The following is a 9,186-nucleotide window of genomic DNA, read 5'->3' on the forward strand; positions in this document are numbered from 1 at the left end:
AAGATGGAGAAATGAATGCTGAAATCGGGGCTGAAATCGGCTTTAAATAGGGCGACTCCACGGGCGTGTACGGAACACGCGCCCGTGCGTAATTTCCACACGGCCGTGGATAAACTTCTACAGTGATTTTCTACAGTAACCTACTACAGTATTATGCCAAAAAATACTCCCGAATCCACTTTTCATCGAGCTAACATAAACGGGCACACGTTTATGCCGTGGATCGCTTTGTTTCTTCAATGACGGATAAGATGATGGAGATCTTGTTCTATGTGCATAAGTCGGAATGCTTGAGTGTGACTGCCCTTGTGCCCCTCTAAATGGTTGTGTAAACTCAAATACGGGGAGGTTGGCACACACTCTAGCATCTCGCACCCGACTTATATCTTTGCGTTTGAACTTTAGCAAGATTTCGTCCAAAATCGGTGCATTGTGATCCACATTGGCTTCTTTCCTTCATAATTGGTTTCACAACCCTACATGCACGAACGTAAGATAAAAACACACATATTAGTGTAAAAACCGAGGAAAGTAATGCTCAACATAAGGAAATAATGCTTCGCATTCATATCGCACAAGCACTTATCAAACTCCCCCACACTTAAGCTTTTGCTTGTCCTCATGCAAAAAAATTAAAAATATTATGCGCATGGATGAAGGAAATATTGGAAGTGCTTGGCCTTAGGTTCACCAAAAGCATACAAAGAGAGCATTCTACAAGAAAGGGAAATTTCAACACTAAATACGAAAAAAATCAATGCTCTAGCTAAAAAAACTTGAATAAAAAGGACAACAAACCCGAAATCGTGTAAGTGTGTGAACTCACTCAAGTCAACCCAAAGTATACTCCTCAAAGCTCTAAGTATAAGGGACTTATTTATCTACAACAAGAAAACAACGAACATTTCAAAAAGCGGTGGTAGCTTCACACATCCTCTAAGGTAGCCCTTTCCCCAGCGGCCGCTAAGGGTGGCTTTTCACACTTTCGAGGTGGTAGCTCTTTCTACCGTGGTGGTAGCTTTCACTCATCCCATGAGATAGCTCTTTCTCTCATTAGGGCATAACTAGTATCCGACTTATGAGAGTAGCTTCATTCTTCATAGGTGGCAGCTCTTTCCACCGAATAGCATAACTAAACAATAAAAACTATTTTTGTTCTTTCTTTTTCATTTTTCTCTCTCTTTTTAATTTAACACAAGAAACAACTATAACTAGTCCCTTTAACATCGAACTTGAGTTTCCAAAAGAGTTTAAAAATGAGTAGTGCACTAAGTGTAAATCGGGCAAAAAAAATTCCTAAAAAAATTCAAGCAAGAACTAGAGCATGAAACCATTCAATGTTAACAATTCTCCTAGACTTAAGAATACAATCATTGCAACTAAGGTGAACCGCCATTGGCTATGTGAGCATATAACAATCAAGAACAATAAAAAGATGTGTGCACTATGAAACCCCCCCCACACTTAAGTTGTACATTGTCCTCAATGTACACATGCAAGCCCACTCATAATGTATATCAATGAAGAATATATGTGGGGATAAGCAATCAAAAAAATACTCCCATGACTCCTAGTGTGGCGTTTGATGGAGCTAAGTACTTAGGCGTAATGTTCCGACGGGTTGTGAAGCTCACACGGGCAGAGTGTCGAAAGCAACTTAGCCGTGCCCATGACAAAAGTCTCAATTCCCATGATGACAAGACCATCTCGCGCATACGAGGGGGTTCGGTGAAGCTCAATAAAAACAAAAAAACAACTCGAGTATACAAAAGATAGAGCAATGAATACAACTCGAGACAACAAAAATGAAACTAAACTCGAGAGGGAAAATCCTTTACGAGTATACAAATCAAAAATAAAATCGCGAGAAAAATAAAATCTGAAAAAAATAAGAACAAAAGAAGGTAAAGAGCGCCTCAAGTGTCGGTGTCAATAACTAGTACATCTGTTTCCATTCTTTGGTGAAGATGACTTTGGTCTTTGCAAAAATAAATGAAGATTGGCAAAGAAAAGAAAGAGAAGCTTACCGACAAAATGAGAATGAAAGACTAGAAAAGCGGCCGGAAAACTCAATTAACAACCCTCTAAAAAGCAGCGGTGAGAGGTCAGGAGAGAGCAAGGATATGTTCTCAAAACGTATGAGGGTGAAAAGATGAAGAAACCCGAAAAGATTTTAAAGAAAACATGCGGTTCTAGCATATCCCGAAAAATCTACAGGGGTGTGTGAAATTACCGCCCATGTGCCCGACCCACGAGGCGGGGCCTTGCGCCCATGTGGACTCTCCATGCAATCGAGAAAATTCTCTAAGACCCACGCCCGTGCGAAAGTTCCACACAGGCGTGGACATTCCTGAGCCCAACTCACGAGGGGCAAGCGCACGCCCCATGTCTTCTCGGGATGGAGAGATCCTCTGCGGAGATTCCGCAGGCGTGCGAAAAATTACCGCCCTGGGTGTGTGGTTCACTAAGGTCGCCCACGAGGCGAGTCCACGCCCACTGTGTGCTCTCGGGATAAACCGCCCAACTCTGCGAGGAAGTCACCGCCCGTGCGAAAAGTACCCGCAGGCGTGTGATAGTCGCATGAGTGGTTCACGAGGCGGCCGCCGCCCACTGTGCCTTCTCTGGATGAGCTCGTAGTGGAAATCCATGGCCGTGCGGAAATTCCACACGCCCGTGTGTTTTTCCTGGATGCCTTAGAAAATTCTGCGAGGGCTCTGCGAGAAAATTTTTTTAACTATGTTTACACACTCGAGCCTACCCATAATATGTAAGTTTTTACCGGTGAAAAAAACATGAGAAATAGCTCAAAGCGACCAAAAACATCACCAAAACACATGAAAGTACAAGATAACACCAGCGGTCCACAAGAAAAAGCATAACAATGGCATATAAGAATCAAAACACCAACACTCAAGCTCTTATTCATGCAACACTAAACTAAAAAAACTAGGAAAAGCAGTAATTGCTTGGTTTGCCTCCCAAGAAGCACTTGTTTTTACGTCACTTAGCTTGACGTACCTCTTCCCTTACCTTATGGGGGCTTGAAAAGAGTGTGTTCCTCCCGACTAGATATTGCATAGCTACTTCCTTTAAACCAAAAAAATCTACTTGCGGGGTGGAATATTTGTTGGAGAGTCCAACCATCTTACCTTTGGCCTCCAAAGGAAACAATTTGGGTTGGGGAATTGTCCAAAGCTTAGCACAGGTGGGTCATTGGATGGCTTCAATCTCCTACCCACATCTTCTTCCAAACCCAAAATCTCTTTCTTGCAATTTATGAATTGATCAATCCCAAAGAGAGATGCGTGTTCCATTACTTTAGTAGTTGCTTCTTCTTCAATTTCAACTTGAAAACAATCTGTCTTCGCCAACTCTCCTTGCATCATTTCTTGCTCACAAACATACTGTCCACTCAAACAATCATCATATTGAGTGAACGGTTCTTCTTGTATCCTCTCAATCTCGACAACATCATACTCGTTCCGCCTCACTTCTTCATTGTCATTCACTACCACATCTTCTCTATAAGGAACTTCACTTGCTTGCTCAAATAATTGTTGTTCCACTGGAGAGTGTGTCAAGTATCCCTCTAGTTGATGCTCAAGGTTTTTTTATAGGAGGCTTCATGACATCTTCGTGTGGTCTCCATATTTTTGGACCTGAGACATCGGATGCTTCAATAAAAGTTAGCTAATACTCTTTATAGCTGAAATGCATCCTCTCGAGTATCTCACCCATTTGACATTCCTCTTGAGGTGCCTCCCAATGTTGTTCACCATTATCCCATAATACGTTTGGGTAGCCCACTTCAGTTGGATGATATACGTTGTAACATGGAATGTTTTGATGTCGTGAAGTAACAACTCTATCAACTTTTTTACTGAGAGCTTCGACCTGCAAATATAGAGCAACGAGCTGGGCTCAATCATCATTTAAAAATCCTTGCAAGAAAAAAAGTAAAAACATGACAAAAGAAAAGAAATGAGAATGATGGAAGAATAAGAAAAGTGTGAAATAATTTTTTAAAACAAATAAGAGCGGTGATAGAGAAGAGATGTGAAATAGAATGAAAGGTAAAATAGATAAGAAAACAAAGTGCAAAAGTATCTCTAAACGCCTAACTCCCCGACAGCGGCGCCAAAAAAACTTGACAAGTTCCCCTTGCTTATATCCCGCAAGTGCAGGCTTTGTCGAAGTAATAATCCCGGGTGGCGGGGTCGAATCCACGAGGGAGTAGGGAGTGAAAAATACTTAATTTGATTCTTAGCTATGTGGAATATCAATAGTGATAAGTGTGAAATTGATTCAATTCTCAACAATAAAAACAACAAGTGAAAGAGCAAAAGTAAGAACAAGGTAAGGCAATCGATAAAGGATGGGGTACTCGGATAATGCTTCACCTAGGATGATCGCTTCAAGTGCAAGAACTCTCTATTATGCTTCCTAATCAATGCAATGGTGAGTCGTGGAAATCCTTACATACATAGTCCCAAATCTAAGGTCAACTATGCCTAACTCTATACATGTCCCGGAGGAGAAATCGAACAATCTCAACACCTCGCACTCGCATAGAGTTGCAATGAGCTCTAGGGATTCCAAGTGATAAATCTCTTCCTAAATATAGACCTACCCCTTTGGTCCAGATGGAAGGTCCCTAGCCACAATTAAGCCCTAGATACTAAGATCCTCTCAACGCTTCACTCCATTGCACGTGCAACTAGGCCCCAGCGGAGGTTCATCCCTTAGACCATTCACTCCATTATGGCCGCAAAGAACTCGAGGAACGAAGGTAGAATCTATCACGTCGGAGGGGAAAGGGGACGCTCCTGTACCTCTCGACTCACCCTCTCAACCCCTCTCCAACCTAGCTTTGTCTAACGCTAGTGGTGTGTCACTCACTCACAAGGTTACCAACAAGAACTCTCAACCCTAGTGTCACTCTAGGGGAAATGTTAATACAATCAAGTATTCAAGGTTGGAACTCACAATAAACATCAATTTATTGAAAGCATAATAAAGAAGTTCAATGAAACGAATACATCCTAGGGTTCGCAATCATCCAAGTACCAAGTAGGGGTTTAGCTCTCCATGGAGCTTAATACAATCAAAGAAATTGAATGTAAAAGCAATGAATCTATAAAGAAACCCCCTCGATGGTCGTGTCGATGGTCTTGGGGAGAGTCCTCTACTCGTCGTCCAAAGATTCCTTCGTCCGGTATAGGATACGCCTCGATCGAAGCTCCCCTACCAACCTTCTTCCTAATGGAATCACGATGTCGGAGCCATAGAACATCTCCAAAATGTTGGCCAATACCCCTCAAAACCCTAGCCGAAGTCCTCTCACAAGTTGGGGAAAAGATGGAGAAAAGAATGCTGAAATCGAGGCTTTAATCGGCTTTAAATAGGGCTGGAATCGGGCGACTCCACGGGCGTGTACGGAACACGCGCCCGTGCGTAATTTCCACACGGCCGTGGATAATTTCCACACGCCCGTTTGGATTCTCTGTTTCTGTGATTTTCGGCCGGCTGTGAACAGTAACTGCTACATTGATTTCCTTCAGTAACCTACTACAGTACTATGCCAAAAAATACTCCCGAATCCACTTTTCATCGAGCTAACATAAATGGGCACACGTTTATGCCATGGATCACTTTGCTTCTTCAATGACGGATAAGATGATGGAGATCTTGTTCTATGTGCATAAGTCGCAATGTTTGAGTGTGACTGCTCTTGTGCCCCTCCAAATGGTTGTGTAAACTCAAATACGGGGAGGTTAGCACACACTCTAGCATCTCGCACCCGACTTATATCTTCGCGTTTGAACTTTAGCAAGATTTCATCGAAAATCAGTGCATTGTGATCCACATTGGCTTCTTTCCTTCATAATTGGTTTCACAACCCTACATGCACGAAAGTAACATAAAAACACACATATTAGTGTAAAAACCCGAGGAAAGTAATGCTCAACATAAGGAAATAATGCTTCGCATTCATATCGCACAAGCACTTATCAGCGCCCCTATGGATTTTTCAAAGGGCGTGATAAGTTTCCACATGCCCGTGTGGATTCTTTGTTTTCTTGTCTTCTCGGCCAGCTGTAAACAGTGTCACTGTGGTATTTTCTACAGTGTTTTCTACAATACCCTGCTATAGTACCGGCCTGAAATACTCCCGAATCCATACTTTTATCGAGGTAACGCAAACGGGTACACATATATGTCATGGATCGCCTTGCTTCTTTAATAAGGGACATGTTGGTGGAGATCTTGTTATATATGCACAAGTCAGAATGCTTGAATGTGACTGCCCTTGTGCCCTCCAAATAGTTGTGCTAACTCAAGTATGAGGAGGTTGGCACACATTCGTGCATCTGGAACCCAACCTATGTCTTCCTGTTTGAACCTTAGCAAGATTCCTCCTAATTAGTGCATTACGACCCTGTGGGTTGGGCAAAAATAAACTTAAGTATATAAAGATAAGGCCACGAAATACAACTCGAGACAGCAAAAATAAAGATAATCTTAGAAAGAAGATCCTTTCGGTGTGATACTAGTCCATAATAAAATACAGAAATGAAGTACAAAAAATAAGAACAAAGTAAAGTAAAGACATATCAAGCGTCGGTCTCCTTCGTGGTTGACAACTCCCCTTGCGTGTGACCCGCAAGTGCACGGGTTTGTCGATTAATAAATTCCCAGGTGAGTGGGGTATCGTATCCACAGGGAGTAGGGAGTAAAGACACTTAAGTTGCTACTTAACAAAGTGAAGATGAAACAATGATTGTGTTGATGAAGTGTAATGTAAACAAAATAAAAGAAACAAGAACGAGAGGCACAAATAAATGAGAGATAAGGCAATTGATAGAAGTGGGGTACTCGGATGTTGTTCCGCCTAGGATAATCATTTCAAGTGCAAAACCAACTATTATGCATCCTAACTAATGCATTAATGAGTCATGGAGATCCTACAATACACGGTCCAAAATCTAAGGTCATCCGTGACTAACTCTATATTATGCCCCGGCGAAGAAATCGAATAGTCTCAACACCTCACACGGTATAGAGTTGCATGGAGTTCTAGGGATTCCAAGTGATAAACCCTATTCCTATGTATAGACCTAACCCTTTGGTCCAGGTGAAAGGCCCCTAGTCATAATTAAGCCCTAGATATTAGAGTTCACTTCAACGTTTCACTCTGTCACTCGCGCAACTAAGCCTCAGCGGAGTTCATCCTCTAGCACTTTACTCTATTGTGACCACAAAGAACTCAAGGAAATGGAGTTAGGATAAATCACACCAAAGGAGGAAGGGGACACTCCGCTACCACTCGACTCACCCTCTCAACCCTCTCCAATCTAGCTTTGTCTAACCTTCATGGTGTGTCACTCACTCACAAGGGTTACCAAGGTAAACTCTCAACCCTAGTGTCACTCTATGGGAGTATTCAATCAATCAAGCATTCTAGATTGGAACTCAATTAAAACATCAATTAAGGAAAGCATAATAGAGAGTTAATGAAACAAATACATCCTAGGGTTCACAAATCCAAGTACCCACTAGGGGTTTAACTCTCCATGGAGCAAGATACAATCAATTGTAAAATTGAAAGTAAAAACAAATAGTCCATAGGAAAATCCCCTCAGTAGTATTCGTGTAGATAGTCTTGTGGAGTAGTCTCGTCTCCTCCAAAGGTCCTCTTGTTAAGCCTAGGGCAAACCTCGCCGGATCGGTGCCGAAGAAAGATCGCCCAAGAATTATCTTCCAATAGAATCGCGGTGTCAAAGCCGTAGAACCACTCCAAAAGCCTTGCCAATACCTCTCTAAACAATAGCCACAAGCATCTCGTAAGTTAGAGAAGAGATGGAAAGAAAGATTCTGAAATCGGGCTGAATCGCGGCTTTAAAAGGGCTGGAATCAGGCATCTACACGGGCCTGTGGATGTTCCACACACCCCTATAGAATTTCTACACGCCCGTGTGGATTCTCTGGAAATCACATTTTCAGCCTACTGTGAACAGTACCTGCTAAACTAAATTGCTACAAATGTTTTGCTGCAGTAACCTGCTACAGTACCACCAGAAACACACCCGAATTCATGTTTTCCATCGAGGTAACATAAACAGGCACACGTTTATGCCGTAGATCACGTCACTTCTTCAATAAACGGCCTCATTGGTGAAGATCTTGCTATCAATGCACAAATCGGGATACCCGAATGTGACTACCTCTGTGCCCCTTTAAATCATTGTAATTGCTTGAATACATGGAATTTGGCATACATTCTAATATCTTGATCTCAACTTGGGTTTTCACGTTGTTCCTTCCCAAGATTTTATCAAAGAGTGCATTCACAATCTTCATTGGCATCTTTCTTCAACATTCGGCTTCACAACCGTACATGCATAAAAGTAACACAAATGCACAAGATTAGCACTAAAACCTGACAAAAGTAATGCTCATTATAAGGAAAGAATACTTCATATTCTTAACACACAAGCAGTAGATCGACTGCCATTGGAACTGGTGCTAAAGATGGAGGAGTGTGGGGTCTCATCACAAAGGGGGATGTCACGTCTCACTCTAAAATCTGCTGTAGGATGTCAAGACATGCCATAAGCTCTGCAAGGTTTGCGGCCTGTGTAGCATGAACCTCAGCCAAATCTGCCTGTAATACCCCTACAACACCCTCAAGCCTTTTAAATCAATCATGGGCTCACGTCGAAGAGAATATCTGAACTGGTGGGTACTCCTGCGCTATCTATGAACGCCTCACCATACAATCCGAGTGGGACTAAGAACTGCTAGACTCTCATACTATAATGGTGTCCAAATGCTCTAAACTATATGACGTCGACACTGTCAAAACTCCTATAAGACCGATCAAGCTCGAAAGACGCCAATACCTCCAATGTCAACAAACGAATGGCAGGCACACAAATAGATAATAATTTGCTCCAACAGCCCATAGTGAGCAATTGCTCAAGCTCATCAACCATGTCATCAGCCAATTACACCTCCCTGAGCAAGTACAAATCCAAGAATCACATCTGACAGATTTTTAGCTTCGATAAATGCTCAAATTGAGCCCGGTGCTCGGGAATCGAGAACACTATGTGCTCTATGCTGGTCACTTTATTTGTCCACGGAGCCATATCTGCAAAAGTTGAAACGAGAATCGATCAAATA

This window comes from Dioscorea cayenensis, chromosome 10, assembly GCF_009730915.1.
Source record: "Dioscorea cayenensis subsp. rotundata cultivar TDr96_F1 chromosome 10, TDr96_F1_v2_PseudoChromosome.rev07_lg8_w22 25.fasta, whole genome shotgun sequence".
Lineage (NCBI taxonomy): Eukaryota > Viridiplantae > Streptophyta > Magnoliopsida > Dioscoreales > Dioscoreaceae > Dioscorea > Dioscorea cayenensis.